The sequence below is a fragment of the Ornithorhynchus anatinus genome, chromosome 7 (genome assembly GCF_004115215.2).
Source record: "Ornithorhynchus anatinus isolate Pmale09 chromosome 7, mOrnAna1.pri.v4, whole genome shotgun sequence".
Lineage (NCBI taxonomy): Eukaryota > Metazoa > Chordata > Mammalia > Monotremata > Ornithorhynchidae > Ornithorhynchus > Ornithorhynchus anatinus.
The window spans coordinates 2,942,585-2,964,192 of NC_041734.1; the positions used below are offsets into that span (position 1 = coordinate 2,942,585).

Below are 21,608 nucleotides of genomic sequence, written 5' to 3' on the forward strand. Positions count from 1 at the left end.
CGGGGCGGGGGGGGGGGGGGGGGGGGAGGGGGAGGACCCCACACGGAAAAATTCCCTAATGCCCAAGTGACCTCTGAAAGGCCCCCCGGCTCCCTTGGAGCCGGTGTTCCCAGTCCCAGGAGGGAAGTCGAGAAAAGTTGCCACCGGGGGGAGGTGGTGGCGGCGGAGACAAGGCGCGCAATGTTTGGCTGAGATATTTGATGGGGGGCACCCAGTGTCCTTAGAGACACTACAATCTGTCTCGAGAAGCGGGCGGGGAGGCGGGAGATGTGAAGAGAGCGGGGAGGGTGACTTTCTCACAACCCGGGCAGGGGACTCGGGGGCCCTGGGTGGGGGTCCCGGAACCTGGCCTGAATACAAGTTGCCTCTTTCCAAGCCTGGAAATGAAAACCCGATTGTGGCGTCGGCGGGTGCTACGTGGGAGCCTCGCGGCCCCTCTGTCGATGGACGGTAGCCAGGGAGAAACGGGGACGGCGGCGGGGGAAGGGGTGCGGGGCGGCACGAGGGCGACGGGGAAGGGGTGGTGGAGGCGGTGGAAATGCGGGGGTGCGTGAGGGCTGGCAGCAATGGTACCACCACTCAGGGCCCTTTTCCCCGCCGACACTCCCACCCAACACGGCCGCTTCAAATTTCCCAAAGAGCATGGACACCGGAGGTCCCTCTGGACCTGGAGATAGACTCCACGAGCCCCTTGGCCCATTGGTTCCCCAGGCCAGCTGACAGGCAGGGATCACCCGGAAGCCGAGTGGAGTTCGCTGCCCGCGGGCCCGGCTCTGACCGGGCACCCGTGGCGGCGGCGCGCTGCACTGACCCCAAGAGCGAGGAGGCGCTCCCTTCCCAAAGGGAGCTTCCGCTGACTTTTCATCTGACCTCTCATCCTTTCGTGTCTGCAGGAGAACCGGAATTGCCACGGACAAGGGCGGGAGGGCAAGGCGAGGAGATGTTCACTTTGCCGGCACCTCTACTGAACTCTTTCAGAACCATTCTTGAGGAAGGACATGTGCTTCCCCCAGATCTTGACACTCGCCAGGCCGATGGAGACTCTCCGGGTCTCCAGACGCCCAACGTGGCTGTCTGCCCGGCCACAACTGCCCTGCCTTCCTCCCCTCCGCCGGCTATGTTGGCAAGCTTGCCTAGAGCACTACCGTGTCAGCTTGGTCTCTGTCTTGGGAACAGCCTCCCCCCTTCCCAAGCTTTGCCAAAACATAGGAGGACCAAAAATACAACCCTTTCTCCGGCCCCAACAGCCCCGTCCCAGGCTCGGACCTGTGACAGCCACCTTGCCTAAGCCCCGGCAACACCCTACAAGGAAAGCAGTGTACCTAAGTGGATAGGACACGGCTGCGAGTCAGAAAGACCTGGGTTCTAATTCCACTCTGCCACTTCTCAGCTTTTTGACTTTGCGGCAAGTTACTTAGCATCGGCTGTGCCTCGTTACCTCGTCTGTACAATGGGCATTAAGACTGTGAGCCCACGTGGGCAGGTTCTGTGTCCAACCTCATTACCTTGTATCTACTCCAGCACTTAGAACAGTGCCTTTCACATGGCAAGCACTTAAAAACCATGGAAAAAAAAGGACTGGCAGTCACTACCCCAAAGGAAACTGAGCCCTGATTGCATTTCCAAGTTGAGGTCAGCAGCCTGAGTACCTGGACCTGCACAGCCACCGCTCTGGTCTGCAGTGAGGGCCGGGGGTTACCTCCACTGGCTTGGGGTTGAAGTCGACCAACAACTTCACTAGGGTATCTATTCTACTCGCCCGCCACACCCCCATCCGAGACGGCGTGGACACAGTTTGGTGGGCAAGAGCACGGCCAGTCCGAAGAAGAGAAGCTGGCTGGTGGGGATGTTTGCGCCGGATCCCACGAGCGGCTTGGTAAGTTTTTCAAGCTGCTCAAGGAACACCGTCGTTCCCCAGGCCCCAGACATTGGCGCTCGCAGGCCGAAGGCGTTTTTGTCCCCGCCTTGTGGGAGAAATGAAGTTGCCAGCAGCCCAACTGAACCTTGGAGGAGGAAAGAGGAGGAGGAGGAGGAGAAGCAGGAGGACGATGAAGAGAAGGGCCGGCAGCCCGGCAGAGGCAAGGGCAGAGGTGGGGGCAGGTTCTTCTGGATCGCTAAGGGCTCTTGGGTCGCTGTTCTAAACTCGACCCTCCCGCTGACATGTCGTTTCCTCCAGGGGTGTTTTTCTCACCAATTAATTTGCCTCATTGTAAATTCACCACACACATATACACACACACACACACACACCGAGGCACATGTGCACGAGCGCGTGCGCGCGCACACACACACCAAGTCCCTTTGTCAGACAAAGGAGGCCGATCTAATTAAACCAGATGACAGGTTTCCCCCCAAGGAAAACCAGCCATTCATGAAAGCTGGTCACCAGAGGCCCTTCCGAACAATGTGTTATTTCTGAGTCACCTCAAGTAATCCCGGCTCGCTCCCGGATCCGGTTTCCATGAAGTCCCGAGCACACGTGGGCGGCAAACAAGAGGCTTCTGCAAACCTGCCGCGGCGATCCATCCGGGAGCTGGCAACAGTGCCGGGATGGGGTCCGGTCTGCTCCAGGGAGCCACGGGCCTTCACAAAGGAGGGCGCATTCTCACGCAGCTTCAGGAGAAGAGTTAACAGTCCATGTGTGGTGGGATTTTTTTTTTTTGCTAGCCGAGCCAGAGAAAGGGCCCGCTGTTGAGAGGAGACTCCCGACCCTAGCCACCTCAAGCAGGAACCCCTTGCCTTGCGATTCAAGATACCCAATTGTCAATGCTTTCCCCCTTAGTCCTCCTCGCTCCTGTCCCCTCTGCCCTAGACCACCCCCCCTCGCCTGGAAATCCAGTTCCACACACCGCAGCCACCACTCACTGAGAACGTGGCCCAGCCTGGCCTGGCTCATCCACCCGTGGTCCTGGGTCTTCTTGACACCTTTCCCTAGATTCTCATCGCCTAAACCCGACTCCAGCCTCCTCTACACACAGTCGGATGCCACCTCCACCAAACTCTAATAATAATAATGGCATTTAGGCACTTACTATGTGCCAGGCAACTCTACAGAGCGCTGGGGTAGATACAAGCAAATTCAGGTTGGACGTGATCCCTGTCCCAAAGAGGCTCACGGTCTCAATCCCTATTTTACAGTTGAGGTAACTGAGGCACGGAAGTGAAGTGACTTGCCCAAGGTCCACACATAAGACACTTGGTGAGCCAGGATCGGAGGAACCCATGCATGTCCTGACTCCCAGACCCATGCTCTATCCACCTATGCCATGCTGCTCCTAGCCCGGGCCTGCACGTGTCCCGCTAGTTCAACCTGCAGTCGACTCTGTCAGCCCTACAGCACTTAGGTCCACCTCTGCTAATTTTATTTATTATATTTATTTATATTAGCGTCCGTCTCCCTCCTTACACTGCAAGCTCACTGTGGGCAGGGAATGTGTCTGTTATATTGTTAGACCGTACCTTCCCAAGTGCTTAGTACAGTACTTTGCACACAGTAAGTGCTCAATAAATACGATTGAATGAATGAAAGAAGAGTTAAGCACTCAATAAATACAACTGACTGCCTGACTTTTCTACTCCCCACCTTCATTCACCCTTCTGAGCCAGAGCTTAGCTGGGATCAGGCGGGGGATAGGGAGAGCCTCTGGAGTGATCCCATCCCCTTACTTCCCCTTTCCCCAGGCTCCAGACAGGAACTGGAAAAAACTGTTCCTCTTCTGGCTCAGAGAGAGGGCCAGAGGGGGCCGGAGGGACACCAGGATGATGTTTGACCCTCTCTGGGATCAGGAATGGGGGTGGGGCATTCCCCAGTGGCCTCCCCACCTCCGCCATTTGGATGGAGAGCTGGGGGCAAGGAGGCCGGGACCCAGCATGGGCCCATTGCAGCAGGATGGAGTAGCTTGCCAGAGCCTTGACCTCTGCCGTCAAAGCCACTCCAGCCTGCCAGGAAAAACTCAGCAGCTAACTGGCTCTGTCAGGCCGCCGGGATCCCGTTCAACCCCGGAGCTGCCAATATTTGCACATTTCCATTTATAAATTCATTAGTTTCATTGGGGGATAAAACCGGGGATGAAGAGAGGGCTTTGTGTGACTCAGTATAAGTGCCAAGGCTGGAGGGGCCCGGCTCCGACCCCAACTCGGGGGGTCGTGGGGTCACTGGCCAGGGCTCTGGGGCCAGGGTGGGGTTGGGGACGGGGGCCATCGACAGTGGCAGGTGGAGGCTGAACTCGTTTAAGCCACCTGGGTCGCGGGCGACCACCACTAGGTCACCTCTTCTGGGGCCAAGGATCTGGGACTGCCCCTTCAGGCCCCATCCCACCAGGCTCCACATAGCCGGCCACGCCTTGGCAGAACTTCAGGACCTCTGCCTGAGACATGATAAAAACTGGCATGGCAGCACCTGGTGGGGGGCGGGGGTCTTCCTTCCTAAAATCATTCCGCTACATCCCCGCTTGGAGAAGCAGCGTGGCGCAGTGGAAAGAGCAGGGGCTTTGGAGTCAGGGCTCACGAGTTCGAATCCCAGCTCTGCCACTTGTCAGCTGTGTGACTGTGGGCAAGTCACTTAACTTCTCTGTGCCTTAGTTCCCTCATCTGTAAAATGGGGATTAAGACTGTGAGCCCCCACGTGGGACAACCTGATTCCCCTGTGTCTACCCCAGCGCTTAGAACAGTGCTCGGCACATAGTAAGCGCTTAACAAATACCAACATTATTATTATTATTACATCCCCTCCCAGGTGACTACAAACCTGTGACTTCTCTGCACCCGTGCTCTGTGGAATCCTTGAAGCAGCATCCCCGAATCTCCGCCCGTCAGTGGATCCTTTTAACCTGAAGCGACTCATCCCCTGCCACCCCACCCGTGGGCTGGCAGAGCAGGCCCGGGAGCATCGGCGTCTGAAGTCCAGGCCGAGTCCTCCCGCGTCAGAGACCCCGAGCGGCCCCACCCGTGAAGGAGGCCCTGTCCGGCAATGGAAACCGGGACCGGGAGCTTACTGTTGGGATCTGTCCTCCTCTGAGTCATCTTATTTTTCCAAAAACCCCACAAAGGCTACTCCTCTTTCTGCCCTAATAAATATTCTGTCCGAGGACCCAGCTGGCAGGCGGCTGTTTTCCAGAGAGCGACTGGTCTCTGGGATGCTCCTGGGGTAGGGTGCAGGGGGAGGGGAGGGCATCTACACAGGACCTGCTTGGAAAGGTGGGCTGGCTACTTTTGAAAAACTCTAAAGTTGGTGCTTTCTGTACAAACTGCCACCTCCACCCTGCCCAAACAGGCCCCCTCCTTCCCACTCGAATTGCCCCTTCATTCCCACCCAAACCAGTCCCTCCTCCCCATACTAACCTCCCCTTCCTGTACGCTAAAACAGTGACCACCCTGGTCCAAACACAGCCTGGCCGGTGTCCATCAGTAACAGATGAGCAGAGAGCAGCGCCACTGGGCCAATGACCTCGGCGGGCCCTCAGCGGCGGCCTGGGCATCACCCGGCGAAATCGATCGATCACGCTTGATCGATCACGATCAGGATCACGATGATGGTCTTGGGAATCGGAAAACAATGATGTTCTGATTTTGGAAAAAGAAGCGGGGCAAAAAGGCAAACGTGTGCGGAAGTTGGATGTCATCATGTTGGACTCTGAAAATCATTCCTGGCTCTGAGTCAGTGCTTTCCCCTAATGCTCACAAAACTAGTGTGCTGGATTAACCTGATGACACATACTGGAATCCCAGCTTCCTTGGCTCTGCCTCGTGCTCGCTTTCTCGGACCCGACAAGACAGGCATTCAATTCGCCCTGGGTCCTCGAATGATTCTGCTGCCATCCTTCTGGGAGGCGAGTCTGGAGAGGGAGAACTGGATAGGGCTGGCATCTGGGTTTCGTTCGGGTCTTGTGGGGGGAGAATCTGAAAGCGATTTGAAAAGGAAAGCTCCCCACATATCTTTTCCTAAGATGTCAGCAGTCCTGGGGCTGTGCAAAGACTGCAAGCAGAAATGACCACATCACGCGCCGGTAGGAAAGAATAGGAAAGAATGGTTTTCCTGGTGCTGCCAGAATACTGGGAAGCGGGAGAGGCTCTCTGAACTCCCTTGGATACCCTTGGAAATTCCCACCAGCCCAGGAGAGCAACACACTGCTTTTAGAGGGCTCTGGAAGTCCAATGGGCTTGCCCTCATTTATAAAATAATAAAAACAGTGACTTTGTTGAGTGCTTGCTATGTGCCAAGCCCTGTATTAACACTGGAGCAGATGCAAGATAATTGAACTGGACAAAGTCCCCATCTCACATGGGGGACACAGTCTAAAGGGGAGGGAGGACGGCTATTTAATTCCCATTTTATAGATGGGGAAACTGAGGCATAGAGAAGTTACATGGAGTGTCTACGGTCACACAGCAGGCAACTGGTGCAGCTGGGATGAAGACCCAGGTCCCCTCACTTTCAGGTCCACGTTCTTTCCCTTCGACCATGCTGCCAGATCCCAAGGGTAGAGAAATTGCATGAGCAATTTATCTGGCTGAAAAATCTCAGAGGTCATCCTTGACTGAAAGCTCACATCCTCCCTGCCTCAGCTTCAGCCAATCCCATCCCTGCCCCAAAAATGTCACCCTTGGATCTGAATGGGCCTTCCCCAATAGCAGCTAGAGAAGCAGCGTGGCGCAGTGGAAAGAGCACGGGCTTTGGAGTCAGGGCTCATGAGTTCGAATCCCAGCTCTGCCACTTGTCAGCTGTGTGACTGTGGGCAAGTCAGCGTGGCTCAGTGGAAAGAGCACGGGCTTTGGAGTCAGGACTCATGAGTTCGAATCCCAGCTCTGCCACTTGTCGGCTGTGTGACTGTGGGCAAGTCACTTAACTTCTCTGTGCCTCAGTTCCCTCATCTGTAAAATGGGGATTAAGACTGTGAGCCCCACGTGGGACAGACAACCTGATTCCCCTATGTCTACCCCAGCGCTTAGAACAGTGCTCGGCACATAGTAAGCGCTTAACAAATACCAACATTATTATCCCAGCAGCCCCGCAATCCTCAATAGGGTCGTCACTGAGGGGCCGGACACCAAATGTCTTCCCCCCTTTCATCCAACAGTAAAGGTCCAAACCAGAGGCCTCTCCAGGTGGCAACCGGAAAGGGAAGCCACCGACCGTTTAAGGCCAAGGGGAGTGAACACGGGCAATGGCCCACCGAGACCCCTTCCTCTCGCCCGCCCTGACCAGGAAAGCCATGGTCTGCTGGACAAGGAAGCCTTAAGATGGGCCAGGAACCGAATAGCTAAAACCCAGGAGCAGTGGGGCCTAGTGGAAAGAGTTAGGAGTCTTGGGTTCTCATCCTAGCTTCACTGCTGGCCTGCTGGGTGACCTTGGGCAAGTCACTTCACTTCTCTCGGCCTCAGTTTCCTCATCGGTAAAATGAGGATGATACCTGTTCTTTCTCCCCCTGAGACCTTGAGCCCTATGTGGGACAGGGATTGTGCCCTGCCTTATTATACTGTGTCCAGGATCTAGCACAGTACTGGGCACATGGTAAGCACTTTCAAAATACCACAATGATTATCCAATAATAATAATAATGTTGGCATTTGTTAAGCGCTTATTATGTGCAGAGCACTGTTCTAAGAGCTGGGGGAGATACAGGGTAATCAGATTGTCCCACATGGGGCTCACAGTCTTAATGCCCATTTTACAGATGAGGGAACAGAGAATTTAAGTGACTTGCCCACAGTCACACAGCTGCCAAGTGGCAGAGCTGATATTCGAACCCATGACCTCTGACTACCAAGCCCGTGCTCCTTCCACTGAGCTACGCTGCAGCAGTAGTCCTGGGCCACTGAGCCTCTGCGCAACGTCAACAAGCACAAAGACAGTGTCCGGCTCATATCTATCCAGTGAACCTCTCCCTCCCCACTGACCGAGTCGGCTCCATCAAGTCTACCGGAATGCCCTATCTTTCCCGTTGCAGGACAACTGACGACAAAGCCAGCCAAGCCCATCCAGAACTTGATTTTGACCATGACCTGAATGCGAAACTACCAGGCAGGGTCCGGGGTGAACCCGCACGGGAAGAGGTCATGGCCCCGGGAGTCAGGAGAACCAGGTTCGAGTCCCGGTGCTGCATCTGCCCCTAGCCGCCTGCTGCTGTGTGACCAAGGAATAGTCCCTTAATCACTCTGAGCCTGTTTCCTCACATGCCAAACAGAACCAACACTGCCTGCTGGGGATAAGTGGGGGCTGAGCTCCCAGGTGGGAGCGTTTTGATTGCTATCCTGCGTGGGCTGTGCACTGGCATAGTGGACAGAGCATGGGCCTATGAGTCAGAAGGCTGTGGGTTCTAATTCCAGCTCTGCCCTTGTCTGTTTGACCTTGGGCAAGTCACCTCACTTCTCTGAGCCTCAATTCCCTCATCCGGAAAATGAGGATTGAGATTGGGAACCCCACTTGGGACAGGGACTGCGTCCAACCCAGCTTGCTTGTAACCACTCCAATGCTTAGTACAGTGCCCGGCACATCATAAGCGCTCAACAAATACAGGTTATTATTACTCGGCTGGCTTCGTGCCGGGAGTGGTCAGCTGTGCCCTCATGACCCTGAACCAGCGGAGTTCAGGAGATGGGGGAGGGTCACAAGGGACGGTTGCGGGTGGAGCCCAAAGTGTGTCTTAGGACAGCGGGGATGGGGCATGAGGTCTGTCTTGGGGACAGTTTGAGTAGGACATGAGATGTGCCTGAGGGGTGTAGTGAAGCCTGGAATGGCAGAGGGAAGGGAGAGGCAGGGGCAGGGTCCAGGCGATGGCATGAGCCCGGGGTGCAAATCCCCTAGGTTCCTCCAAGAACCAGGACCCTGGGGACTGCTGCTTTCAGCTCCCTTTGCCGGGCATCCCTGTGCTTCACCACTCTCACACTCACACCCTCGCTCACCGTCTCACTCTCACACGAAACTCCTGTCCACACACTCACCTTCAAATTCACACCCTCCCCTACTACTCCCCCCAGAATCGTTAATCCTGGATGTTTAAGAAGCAGGCTCATTTCCATTTGGTTTTCTCTGCCAGAGGACTGCAGGAGCCCAGCGGTCGCGGGTCGAGCTCTATGGCCATGAATCAGGATGACCGATGGGGTGGCTCTGGGTCTCCCCGGGAGACCTTGAATTAGCCCGGAAGTGGGGCGGTGGGAGGCGTCTTCCAGCTCGTTGCTGGGGCCCTTGGCTACTCTGGACAGAATCCGCCGCTCGAGGGCTGCAGGGAATGACGGGTGCCCTGGGAAAGCTGCCAAAGCCACCAGCTCAGTGAGAAATCCTGCCCAGGCTTCAAGCGGCCCTCCCCAGCCGTGAAAGATGTAGCATTTAGTTCCGCAAACCGGCCCCTCTCTCTGCTCTTCCAAAAAGGGGGCAGGGGTTTGGGGTCCAGTGGTTTAGGCACCAGAGGGTCCTCCTGCTTTCTTTCCTCGGCTCCCACTTCCCTCCTGGGCCCTTATCGCCCAGGTTTTTTATTTGATTTAGCAGCTGCTTAGCCTCCAGGCCCGGCAGCTTCCTGCCTGCTCTCGGACGGACTGGCCCGAGTGGTGCCCGGCCAGGAGCTGAGGAGAGAGACTGTGACCTTCGTGCCCCCACCCCCCACCCTACCCCGGATTCACCACCCCCCTCACCCCGCTACCCGGGCTTGGCTGAGAGAGCGGGGTGATCGGGGAGGACGGTGTGGGAAGCAGATTCTTGGACGGCGGGGCAGTCAGAGGTCAGTGACGAATGTGTTTTTGTTCCCCGGTGTGAAATGATGCAAGGCAGATGGATTGTTTTTCCTGCCCGAGGATCCCTCATCCCCCTCGTTCAGCGTGGCACGCAGATGCGCAGCCCGAGGAGGCTCGCCCCAGGCGGACCCGGACTCTGCAGACGGATGGGACAGCCAGGCTTCCCAATAACCTGCCCGGCCACCACGGCCCGGTCTCAGGGCTCCCTGTCCAATGGTCCAACCTCTCCCTGGGGGCAGGGCAGGAGTGAAGGGTGGCTTGCAAACTCTCAGGGGGCACCAGGGAGTGCCCACTTTTCACTGTGACTGTGGGTGAAGCAGGGGCAAGTACTGGGGGCAACTGAGGGATGAGGAGGGGCCACCAGATCAGACAGCCCTCCCAACACAGAGAGAGACACACACAGACAGACACAAAACAACTGCAGCATAGCAGTCTGGTGAAGAGAGCCCAGGCCTAGGAATCAAGGGATCTGGGCTGTCAAACACTTTATGATCCTGGCCAAGTTGAGAAGCAGCATGGCCTAGTGGATAGAGCCCGGGCCTGGGAGTCAGAAAGTCATGGGTTCTAATTCTGGCTCTGCCACTTGTCTGCTGTATGACCTTGGGCCAGTCGCTTCACTTCTACGGGTCTCGCTTCACTTCTGTGGGTCTCAGTTTTCTCACCTGACAAATGGGGATTCAAGACCTGTCTCCCCTCCCCCTTAGTCTCTGAGCCCTGTGTGGGACAGGGACTGAGTTTGACCAGATTACCTGGCATCTACCCCAATGCTTAATACAGGGCTTGGCACATAGTAAGTAATTAATAAATACCACAGTTATTATGGAGTCCCAGAGAGTCTTCTGCTCCCACAGATGGTAAACATTTTCCCTACCAACAGTCTCACAGCACTGGGAAAGAGGGGACTGTCCAAAGGATTGACCATCTTAGTCTAGAGGATACAGCAGGGGCCTGTCAGGCAGAAGGATCTGGGTTCTAATCCCAGCTCTGCCACTTGTCTGCTGTGTGACTTGGGCAAGTCACTTCACTTCTCTGAGCCTCAGTTACCCCATCTATAAAATGGGGATTGGGACCGTGAGTCCAACATGGGACAGGGACTGTGTCTGTATCTACCCCAGTGCTTAGTACAGTGCTTGGAACATAGTTAGCGCCTAACAAATACCACATACACAAAAAGAGTGATCGGAGAGAGCTCACACCATGTCTGCTCTCAAGCTGATCCTGACTCTGCCTGCCCTCCCTTCGGGTGGGCCCCCAGTAGGGAGAAGGCCCGATCCCAATGTTGGGAAAGACACGGATTAGGAAGCTCTTCTAAGGAAGCCCCCATGCCTGATGCCGCCTTGCTCCCGGCCAATGTTGGGAGCCAAAGCCCTGCCTCAATATTGAAAATCCTTTTCAGAGTCACTGAAGCTGGAGCCTTTCTTCTTGGGCTTCTTGTTTGGGAGCAATTACAGACAGGGGCAGAATGAGCCTTTCCCCTTCACCCCCCCTTACTGAATCGGGATGGTTCAGGTAATCGGACCGACTCTGAGGAGAATATTCATCTCCCTCGGCTAACGGCGAGCGGCGTTTGAGGGCTCCGGCTCTCTGTGGCCTGAATGGAGAAGCAATTACTTCATTAATGTTTATCCTTGTCTCCTAACCTCTAATGCGCTCTCTCAAAGCCCAGCTCGCAATTATCGTACCAAAGGTCATCCGCTGGCAGCCGAAATGTCCATCCCCAACCCTGGAGCTGCGGCTGGGGGTCCCGGGGACGTGAACTCGCAAATCAGATCAGCCAGCAGATCAGCCGGGTCCCCTCTCTCCCCACCCAGAGCTGCTGCTGTTTTTATTTAATTGGTTCAGGAAACCCGCTCGGCTTTCCTGGGGTGAAACTCTGCTCCCGAACAACAACAAAAATATAAAGTTCAAAAATAGGTCTGTGGAGCACCAAGAATAATAGTCTGTTCCAGGCTTCTTCACTAAAAATTCTTCCCCAGAGAGTTTGGTTCATTCAATAGTATTTCATTCAATAGTATTTATTGAGCACTTACTATGTGCAGAGCACTGTACTAAGCGCTTGGAATGTACAAATCGGTAACAAATAGAGACAGTCCCTGCACTTGGATGGGCTTACAGTCTAATCGACTGGTTAAGGTAGCTCTCTCTCTGTCTCACAGCTCACTGACAAGGCCAACGTATTTGGAGAAAGTTAGGGAGTCTTCATAGGAAGAGGGAAGTTTCAGGGGTAAGAGGGAAGTGGGGATTCATTTATACTTAATAACAATAATAATTATTATTTTAGTGTTTATTAAGCACTTATGATGTGCCAAGCACTGTTCTAAGCACTGGGGTAGATACAAGGTAATCGGGCTATCTCACGTGGGGCTCACAGTCTTAGTCCCCATTTTACAGATGAGGTAACTGAGGCACAGAAGTTAAGTGGCTTGCCCAAGGTCACACAGCAGACAAGTGACGGAGTCGGGATTAGAACCCGTGTCCTGACTCCTAAGCCCATGCTGCTTCCATGGCCTAGTGGCATACTTCTGTTCGCCTGCTCTGATAGATCAGAAACTTCTTGAGGGCAGGGCAACTGGGTCTTTTACTTCTGTGTTTTCCAAGGGTCTTGGATATGGGACTCAGTCTAGTGCTCCGGGCCCAGCAGGCGCCTAGTATAGTACCCTGCTCCCGGGGGGGGAGTGGACCAGTTCAGTGCCCCGCTCCCAGGTGGCACCCACTATAGCAACGGACACCTAGGAGGCACCCATTACAGTGCCCTGTACCCAGGGCACTGCAACCCAGTCACTGCGATTGACAATGAGAACCACTGAGAGGCTCACGGGATCCTTCTGATTTAAAAATGATAATAATGATGGCATACGTTAAGCGCTTACTGTGTATCAAGCATTGCTTGAAACACTGGAGTAGATACAAGTTAATCAGGTCAGACACAGGCCCTGTCCCACATGCGGCTCACAATCTAAGTAGGAGGGAGAACTAGTACTGAATCCATTTTACAGATGAGGAAACCAAGGCACAGAGCTGAAAAGTGACTTGCCCAACCCAGCAGGCAACTGGCAGAGCTGGGATGAGAACCTCGGTCCTCTGATCTCCAGGCCTGTGCTCTTTCCACTAATAAAAATAATAATAATAACGTTGGTATTTGTTAAGCGTTTACTACGTGCAGAGCACTTTTCTAAGCGCTGGGGTAGATACAGGGTAATCAGGTTGTCCCACGTGAGGATCACATCACAGTTAATCCCCATTTTACAGATGAGGTAACAGGCACAGAGAGGTGAAGTGACTTGCCCCCAGTCACACAGCTGACAAGTGGCAGAGCTGGTATTCGAACCCATGACCTCTGACTCCCAAGCCCGGACTCTTCCCACTGAGCCATGCTGCTTCCCATTAGGACACACTTCTCCACTTCCCTGATTTCCCTGGCTATACTGTGGCCCAGGGGAAGTCTGGGCAAGATGGTGCTCATTTCCAGTCCACCCCTGCTGAGAAAAGGACAGAAAAGCAGGGGACTTAAAGGCCAGGTGTGTTGGGGGGCTGGGGGCCACGGAGAGGAACGTTTTAGGATTTGAACACAGAGCTGATTTCCTTTCCTTTCCAAATGTTATTTGAAGAAGAAAATTCTACCGAGCCCTCTTATGGAACAGATCAAAGAGAGTCGGTCACTCTTCCTGGAAACTGAAAGCCAGGAGGGCAGAGGAAGAGCGCTAAGGACACGGTAAAGAGCCTCAAATAATGCTGCATCCCGGAAAAAAAGCGGCAATCGCCTGCCACGTAGAGATCAGCTTGGAGCATTGACATCAGCGAGAGAGTGGCTGCCTTTGATTAAAATCTTCGCAAAGAAGGGGAGACAGAAGAATGAGAAAATAACACCAGGCGGCACAAACATCAAGCATGAGCACGCAACAAGGGTTGGCGATTTTTGTGTGCACGACGTGGCCAGGGCAGTGGTTCCCTCGCTACCCTTTTCCCACCACACAAGAAGTGAACTTCACAGTCAGCGGTGTCTCCTCGGGATACGAAGGTCACATCTAAATATGGAGGTGTCCCAAAGTGACTGATTCATTTACTTCCCAACATTCTAGACCCTCCCGATCCCCTGGTGTGGAGCCCAGATTTCTACCCCCCACAGCCCAACTTTAGCTCTGGGACTGACAGACCACCTGCCCAGCTAAAGAGGAGAAACGTTTCTCTTAGCGGGATGGGACCGCTTCTAAACACTTGATAGCGGTGCACCGTTCGGGTTGCGGGACAGACTTTCCCCTGAAATGAAACCCCGCGGTGCTCGGAGACTTGCACATCTGCACGGGGATCGAGTAACGTTTCCTCGACCGGCTGAAATATCTCAAGGAAAACAAGGCGCCTTCAACCCGGAGTCGAGGGTTGCTGCAGCTGCTACTCTGGGAGAGAGGTTTGCCTTTTGGAGCTACGAACAGTTGTGGGCCCCATTATGCTGACCCCAGTTTCGGGGAGGGGATCCCCTTTCCCCCCCATCTGCCTCGGGCAGCCGATCTGGGCCCTTTGGGAATAGGGCCTGGCGTCGAAAAGCGGCACGGCTACTAGTCCCAGCTCCATCACTGGCCCGCTGGGTGATCTGATGTTGTACTTTCCCAAGCACTCAGTACAGTGCTCTGCACACAGTAAGCGCTCAATAAATAACATTGATTGACTGACTCATCTTGAACAAGTCTCCAGTCTGCTCATTCTGGAGTCAAGCTGAGGTAGAAGGGACCCCTCCAAAGGATGGCCAGTGATGGCCCCCATGACAATTGTATGCTCCCCATCCTTCAAGACTGAGCTACTTGAGGGCAGGGAACGTATCTATCAACTCTGTGTCTGATGTGTATATATTTTTAATTCTATTTATTTATATTGATGCTATTGATGTCTGTTTACTTGTTTGATGTCTGTCTCCCCCCTTCTAGACTGTGAGCCTGCTGTGGGCAGGGACTGTCTCTTATTTGTTGCTGAAATATGCTTTCCAAGCACTTAGTACAGTGTCTGGCACACAGTAAACGCTTAACAAATACCATGATGATGATTATTATTATGTGCAGAGCACTGTTCTAAGCCCTTGGGAGAGTACAATACAGCAGAATTAGGAGACAACGTTCCCTGCCCATGAGCTTACAGTATAGTGCTCCGTACCCAGTAAATACCAGTGATGCATGCACTCAAAAAATACCATTGACACATATGGTCATCCAAACACCTGTGACACAGTTGTGAGAGCCAACTTCCATAAGCCTCCGAGGCTGCATTTCTGCCTGGAGGTTACAGGGAACTGAGCCAATCCTTGCCAGAATGGCCTGGAGAATGGAGATTCCCACCGGCTCCTCACCTGCCAAGACCTAAAAGGCTTCTGCCAAGACCTAAGGGGTTTATTTCGTCCTCCTTCTTTGGCTGCCTGCATTTTAATCATTTTCGCTGCTCTCTAGCACCACCACCTAACAAAGGGGAGGGCAAATTTAAAAGAACCTTCCTCCTGGCTATAGCCCTATAAACAGCACTTGGCCATAAGGAGGTGGAAGCTCTTTTGCTAAAATAAGTCTGGGTTGGGGGTGGGGAGAATGAATAATCACATCATTTGTTAAGCACTTACTATGTGTCAATCACTATTCTACATGCTGGGGTAGGTACGAGCTAATGAAATCATCCCAGTCTGAGGTGGGGCTTACAATCTGTGTAGGAGAGAATACAGGTATTGAATCCCTATTTGACAGTTGAGGAAACTGAGGCCCAGACAAATGAGGTGGTTTGCCCAAGGTCACACAGCAGGCGAGTGGCAGAGCTGGGATGAGAAGCGGGTCTTCTGACTCTCAGGCCCGCGCTCTTTTCAAGCTGCATCCCAGTACACAGGATTCTCTGTGTATTTCAATTACCCACCCTATTCTGACTTCCACTGCCACTGATAATGGCACTCGGGCAGCCCATGGGTCGGTCCTCCTTATCTCTGGTGACACTGGCCATCGGGACTGAAGGGTCTCTAAGTGGGCCGATGCTGCGAGGAGTGCTATGAAGCAGAACGACAGCATTGCCCTGCCTCGGCACTTACGTACGGTTCGCTAATGGCCAGGGAGCATATTTGGCATCTGGAGGAATCATTTACCGGTCAGACACGTGATAACCGTTTTCACTTAGCGTTAAGCCCTGGAGGACCTAGGCAGCACTTCCCTCTCCCCCTCCTCAGCCCCCACAAATCGCTCAGGGACCCAGCACACGCACGTGAACCAAGGAAGAATCCGATCCAGGTACCTTAGAACAATTCCCACGACTCTTCCACCTTGGTGAAGTCGCATGTCAGTGCCGGGTCATGGCCGGATTTGGGGGAGGGGGACTTTCAGAAAGTTACCGGTTGGTTGTGCTCGGCACCTATGCGAGGAAAGAGAATGAATATCATCAGCATCTCCCGTGTCCATTTGCTTCGCTCGGGTGGTGCAAAATTCCCAATCAGGTTGGTTCTGCCCTGGTGGAACCCTATGGGGGCGAGCCTCAATTCAAAGAATTGGGAGATGTTTAGGGGAAAATCACCTTGGGATGAACACCTTAGAAATGGCCACGAGGCCACCATAAGCACCACCGAATCTTTGCCAGCTCCATTGGTAGCTTTATGTAAATTGGCACGTTGGCACGTTGTACCTAGGGCCCTGAGTCAGGAAGCTGCCACGCAGGGCTGAGGGCAGACATCCCGGGGGACAGGAGGTTATGTTTAGGGTCTAGGGGACAGGAGGTTATGTTTAGGGTCTAGGGCACGAATGAATCAATGGTATTTATTGAGCGCTTTTATGTGCAGAGCACTGTACTAATTGCTTGGGAAAGTGCAATGCAACAGAATTAGCATGAGCTGCTTTCAGAGTGGAGACAAAATGCTCGCACTGCTCCCGGATGCTTTAGGAGGCTCAGTGCAGGGTGGAGGGTGGAACCACCACCACACCCAGTGCACGGGCAAGGAATTCTGTTCCTTAAACTGCAGCACGGGGTAGTGGATAAAGCATGGGCCAGGAAGTCAGAAGGTCACGGGTTCTACTCTCGGCTCCGCCACTTGTCTGCTGGGTAACCTTGGGTAAGTCACGGCACTTCTCTGTGCCTCAGCTACCTCAACTGTAAAATGGGGATTTAGATTGTGAGCCCCACCTGGGACAGGGACTGTGTCCACTCCAATTTGCTTGTATTCACCCCAACACTTAGAACAGTGCCTGGGCACATAGTAAGTGCTTAACAAAAAACATTATTATTATTATTATTACCCATATGCCCAATACAGCATAGTGGAAAGCATTTGGGCCTGGGAGTAAGGGGACCTGAGTTCTAATCCTGACTCCACCACTTGACCACTGTGTGACCAAGGGCCATTTAACTTCTCTGGGCCTCAGTTTCCTCATCCACAAAAGGGGGATTTAATAATATCTTCCTCTTCCCAAGACTGGAAGCCCCTTGTGGGACTGGAGACTGTTTCTCACCTGATTATCCTGTGTCAGCCCCAGGGCCTAATACAGCACTTGACACAAAATGAAGTACTTAAATAAACAGTTTGGTCTAGTGGATAGACCACAGGCCTGGGAATCAGGATCTGGGTTCTAATGTCGGCTCTACCGCTTTCTGCTCTGTGACCACAGGCAAGTCACTTCACTTTTCTGGGCCTCAGCTATCTCAGCTACGAAATGGGGATTAAGACTGTGAGCCCCATGTGGGACAGGGACTGTGTCCAACCCAACTTGCTTGTATCAACTCCAGGACTACAGTGCCTGGCACATAATAAGCACTTAAAAATGCCACAGTTATTATATTATTATTAAAGTTATCTTTATCCTTCTAGTGTTGCTTTTTTTCTTTCAGCTGAATACTTTCACCCTCTGAGATATTTGCTCATTATTTTCCATGCTCCCTCTCTAAAGCAAATCAACCCCTTGCCCCACCGTGCCCGGTGCCCGCTGCCAACAAACAATGATTTGACAGAAGAGTCCCTAGCTTAGTGCCGCTCTGAGAAGGCAGGGAAGGCATGGATTGAGTCTGAGCCAGGAAATCACTACCCCCAACACCTCAGGATCTGCATGGCAGACCCAGGAGTAATTACAGAGCCATGATGTTGAAGAGCAAAGAATCATTTCTAACGGGGTCTGAAAATTTGAAATAATGAAGGGATTCTCTTCTCTCTGCGTCAGTCTTGTGATTAAGGATAAAATTTACCGGCCCACAGTGGGTCCTACTGGCCTACATGCTTCCCGCAGAGTCATCTGACAAAGTCACCAGAGATGTGAGCTCCATGATGAAAGCTAGAACTTTAGGGTACAGTTTGTGTCCAGCAGAAAGAACCACACCCACGGTTTGCCCCTGGCATTCAACGATCGTCCCCACGGGTCTCCCCCTGGCATTCAACAATGCCTCACCCACCCATTCCTCAGGGCACCAGCTATTTACAGGGGGGCTTACCCAAGCAAAGAGAGAGGATGTCCCGAGGCCAGGGCCCAGAAAAGCATGCCTGGGGTCTGCTCAGACTCAGTTGGCGACTGCTTTCGGGGAGGTAGCAAGGAGCCCGGAATAGCAGCGGGAAGCGGGGCGCAAGGGGAGGGAGAAGGGGGGAACCACAGGGGTCCAGAGCTCCAAGCAGCCGGGCCCGACGCATCCTCCCCACCCCACCCCCTAGCCCTTCCTAGCTCCGACCCGACCCTAAGGAGGAAATGCTTGGATCATTACAGGAAATAGTAGCAATAGGTAAAATACCGCAGGCTGAAATCTGATAATGTCAGGCTTTTCCCACTTCCCTCACCCCCACCACCCACCCAACACACACCTCTAGAATATGATGTATATCTAAATATACACGCGTGTGCTTGTAGAAGTGCATACATGTCGATCACCCACTCCCTTATTCTGATTTGCGAGCGCACAGGAGGATGGACACATTTTTTCCTCCAGAAACGCACCCGCAGCTAGCCGAAGGTATCGGCTACACGATCCCTTTACGACGACTCCACAGTAAGCGCTCGATAAATACGATTGACTGACTACTCGCAGGTGTTGGGGGTAGGGGAGGTTCAGCTCTCTTGGCCAGCTCCCCCCACCCGGTGAAATGGGAACTAAGAGGGATTCCCTGGCCCCCCCGTGGTCGAGGAGGTCACGGAAGGGAGAGGTGGGCCGGGACTGCAGTCGGACATTTGCGGAAGGAGATGGAAACCACTCCTGGCTCATTCATTCATTCAGTTGCATTTACAGAGTGCTTACTGTGTGCAGAGCACTGTACTAAGAACTTGGGAGAGTATAATATAACAATAAACAGACATATTTCCTGTCCACAGTGAGCTTACAGTCTAGAGGCTGCTGGGGTGCTAACTGCCCATTTTGCAAAGAGCCTCAACAGAATTTCCTCGGTGTTGGTTTTGTTTTTATAATATTTGTTAAGTGCTTACTATGTGCCAGGCACTGTACTAAATATTGGAGTAGATAAGAGGTTGGACACAACCCTGTTTCACATTGGGCTCACATTCTTAATCCCCATTTTACAGATGAGGTAACTGAGGCCCAGAGAAGTGAAGTGACTTGCCCAAGGTCATACGCAAGACAAGTGGCAGAGCTGGGATTGGAACCCAGGTCCCAAAAAAGTGCTCTATTCACTAGGCCACACTACTTCTAACCTTTTTGAGAAGGTTGCTCTCTTTTGGAGATTGCACCTGGCCTGAAAACTACACGGGAGCCGGGGACAGGGGGTGGGTGAGAGAGAGCAGCTTCGGTCCCTCTCGAGCCGATCTCTCCCGGGGCGGCCAAAATGGGCCAGTGGAGATAAAGGGAGTGACCCTTTTGCAACTCTCCCTGAAATGCCTTCCTCTGCCCGCCAGTTATTCTATCCAGACCTCCCCAGGAGCCAACACGAGCACAGCCGGCTCAGGGGATGGAATTGCATCCGGGGCGAGAGAAGCCACTTTCAGCGACTAATCATGGTCAAATCAAGGTCAAATTGACATCCTGAGGCCTGGCTGGCCTTCACTGGGTTTCTTCCTAACCCTAGCCTGGAAGGGGAGGAAGGTCTTCGGCACCCAAAGGGCGTGAGAACAGCAGAAGTGGATTTCCTTGGAATCCCAACTAGTTCTCAGGACCTTCCTGAAATTGCAGATGGAATGGAAACAGAAAGTGGAACTTATAGCCATTTTCCTCTTGGCCTCTATGGATAGAGGCCGTCTCAGTCACGGAGATGCTGTGTGCTCGCCTTGAGTACATACATGTGAGATGGAAAGCCACCCCCATCCCAACTTTTCAGTGGCGCTCGGCCCCTGGCCCAGGTCACAGGTCTTCCCTCTGACACCATCACGGTCGGGGACCGCACAAAAGATCCCACTCTCTGGACATTTTTTACTGTCTGAGAAATTGGATTGCCTTCTGGGAAGTGAGGGAACATCCACAAGTTGCAACAGTGCGACACATTTTGCATAAGTTGGGACCACCCGCTGCCCTCCTCTCGAATCCAGGTCAATCAGCTGAATAGGCACGACTGTTCTGTTAGCACAATAAGAGCTGAACCCTGGAAATTACTGACCTCTACATAGTTGCCAAATGCATTTGTGAACCATTTAACTGCTATTGGATGCACTGTAACTTCAACTGGCAGTTTTAAAGCATATGAAAGACACATTTTCAGAACTCTGCCTTGGACTCGGTTGAAGGAAGTGATCACTAAGATCATCCTTTTCAACACCCTGCAATTCTATTAGTCCTTGACACTTGGATCAACAGGGAAATTTTGATTTTTAAAGAGTAAGCTCCTTCTCTAGACCGCAAGCTCCTTGTGAGCAAGGAACAAGTCTATCAACTCTGTTGTACTGTCAGTCAATAACGGGATTGTCAAGCAATAAATGCCACCTCTACACTTCGGCCCTTACTCCAGCCCAATTAAATCTGATTGATGTCATAGCAACCAGCATGGAGAGGCAAGAGCAGAAACGAGGAGATTCAAAGGTGGCAGAAGTAGGGCGAGGAGGTTCTGCCACCTGCCTGCTGGGCGGCCCTGGGTAAGTCACTGAACTTGTCTGTGCCTTGTTTTTCTCACCTGCAAAATACCCATTCTCCCTTCTGCTTAGACTGTGACCCCAACTGGGACAGGGACTGCGTCTGACCAGATTATCTTCTATCTGCTCCAGTGTTTAACACAATGATCGGCAATAGTAAGTGCTTAACAAATACCACTCATTACCATTATCGTCATCACCTCTCAATTTGGGGATCTCTGGGAAGGGGGACAACTTAATTTCCCAAAAGCCAGGAGGCAAATTTGAACCTGAAATCGGGGTTCACCAGATCCCACCGCACTGCGGCCAGGGGGCACCCAGTGAGGCTCGAATGTGATGGATTCAGAGGAGCGTAAGGAAACTCGTGGCCAGCGGGGCAGCCAGGGAGTGGCAGGTGGTGACATGCTGGCTTGGCTTCGGCCAACTTTCGTAACTAGCCATGCTGCTCGGCCAGGGTGTCCCCCCTCCCCTTTGCCGTTTTGAGCCTTTGCTGTTTGGTTCTCAGTGGATCCTGGCCTGCGACTTCTCCATCGGAAGGGGGAGAGGTAACGGTGCTTGAGAGGCGGGGATGGAATTTCTCCGGTCTGAGAGACTGAGACTGGGAGTCCCAGACTTCAGCCAAGACCAGAAGAGAAGCAGCGTGGCCTAGTGGATAGGGCATGGGCTTGAGAGTCAAAGGACCTGGGTTCTAAATCCAGCTCCTCCACTTGTCTGCCGTGTGACCTTGGGCAAGTCACTTCCCCTCACTGTGCCTCAATTCCCTCATTTACAAAATGGAGATTGAGAGTGTAAGCCCAATGTGGGACGGGAACTGTGTTCAACCCAATTATCTTGTGTGTACCCCAATGCTTAGTACAGTGCCTGACACATAGTAAGTGCTAAACAAATAGC

The 21,608-nt window shown here is 53.1% G+C and overlaps 1 protein-coding gene across 5 annotated transcripts in view; it reads right to left on the reverse strand.

Moving 5' to 3' along the window:
- Window positions 1-21,608, reverse strand: part of SULF1 (sulfatase 1) — a 168,433-nt gene that overhangs the window by 29,778 nt on the left and 117,047 nt on the right. For all 5 annotated transcript variants that reach the window (XM_029068600.2, XM_039912643.1, XM_039912645.1 and 2 more), the window contains one exon: window positions 15,976-16,092. The gene's annotated coding sequence lies outside the window, so the exon portion shown is untranslated. The remainder of the gene's footprint in view (window positions 1-15,975; window positions 16,093-21,608) is intronic.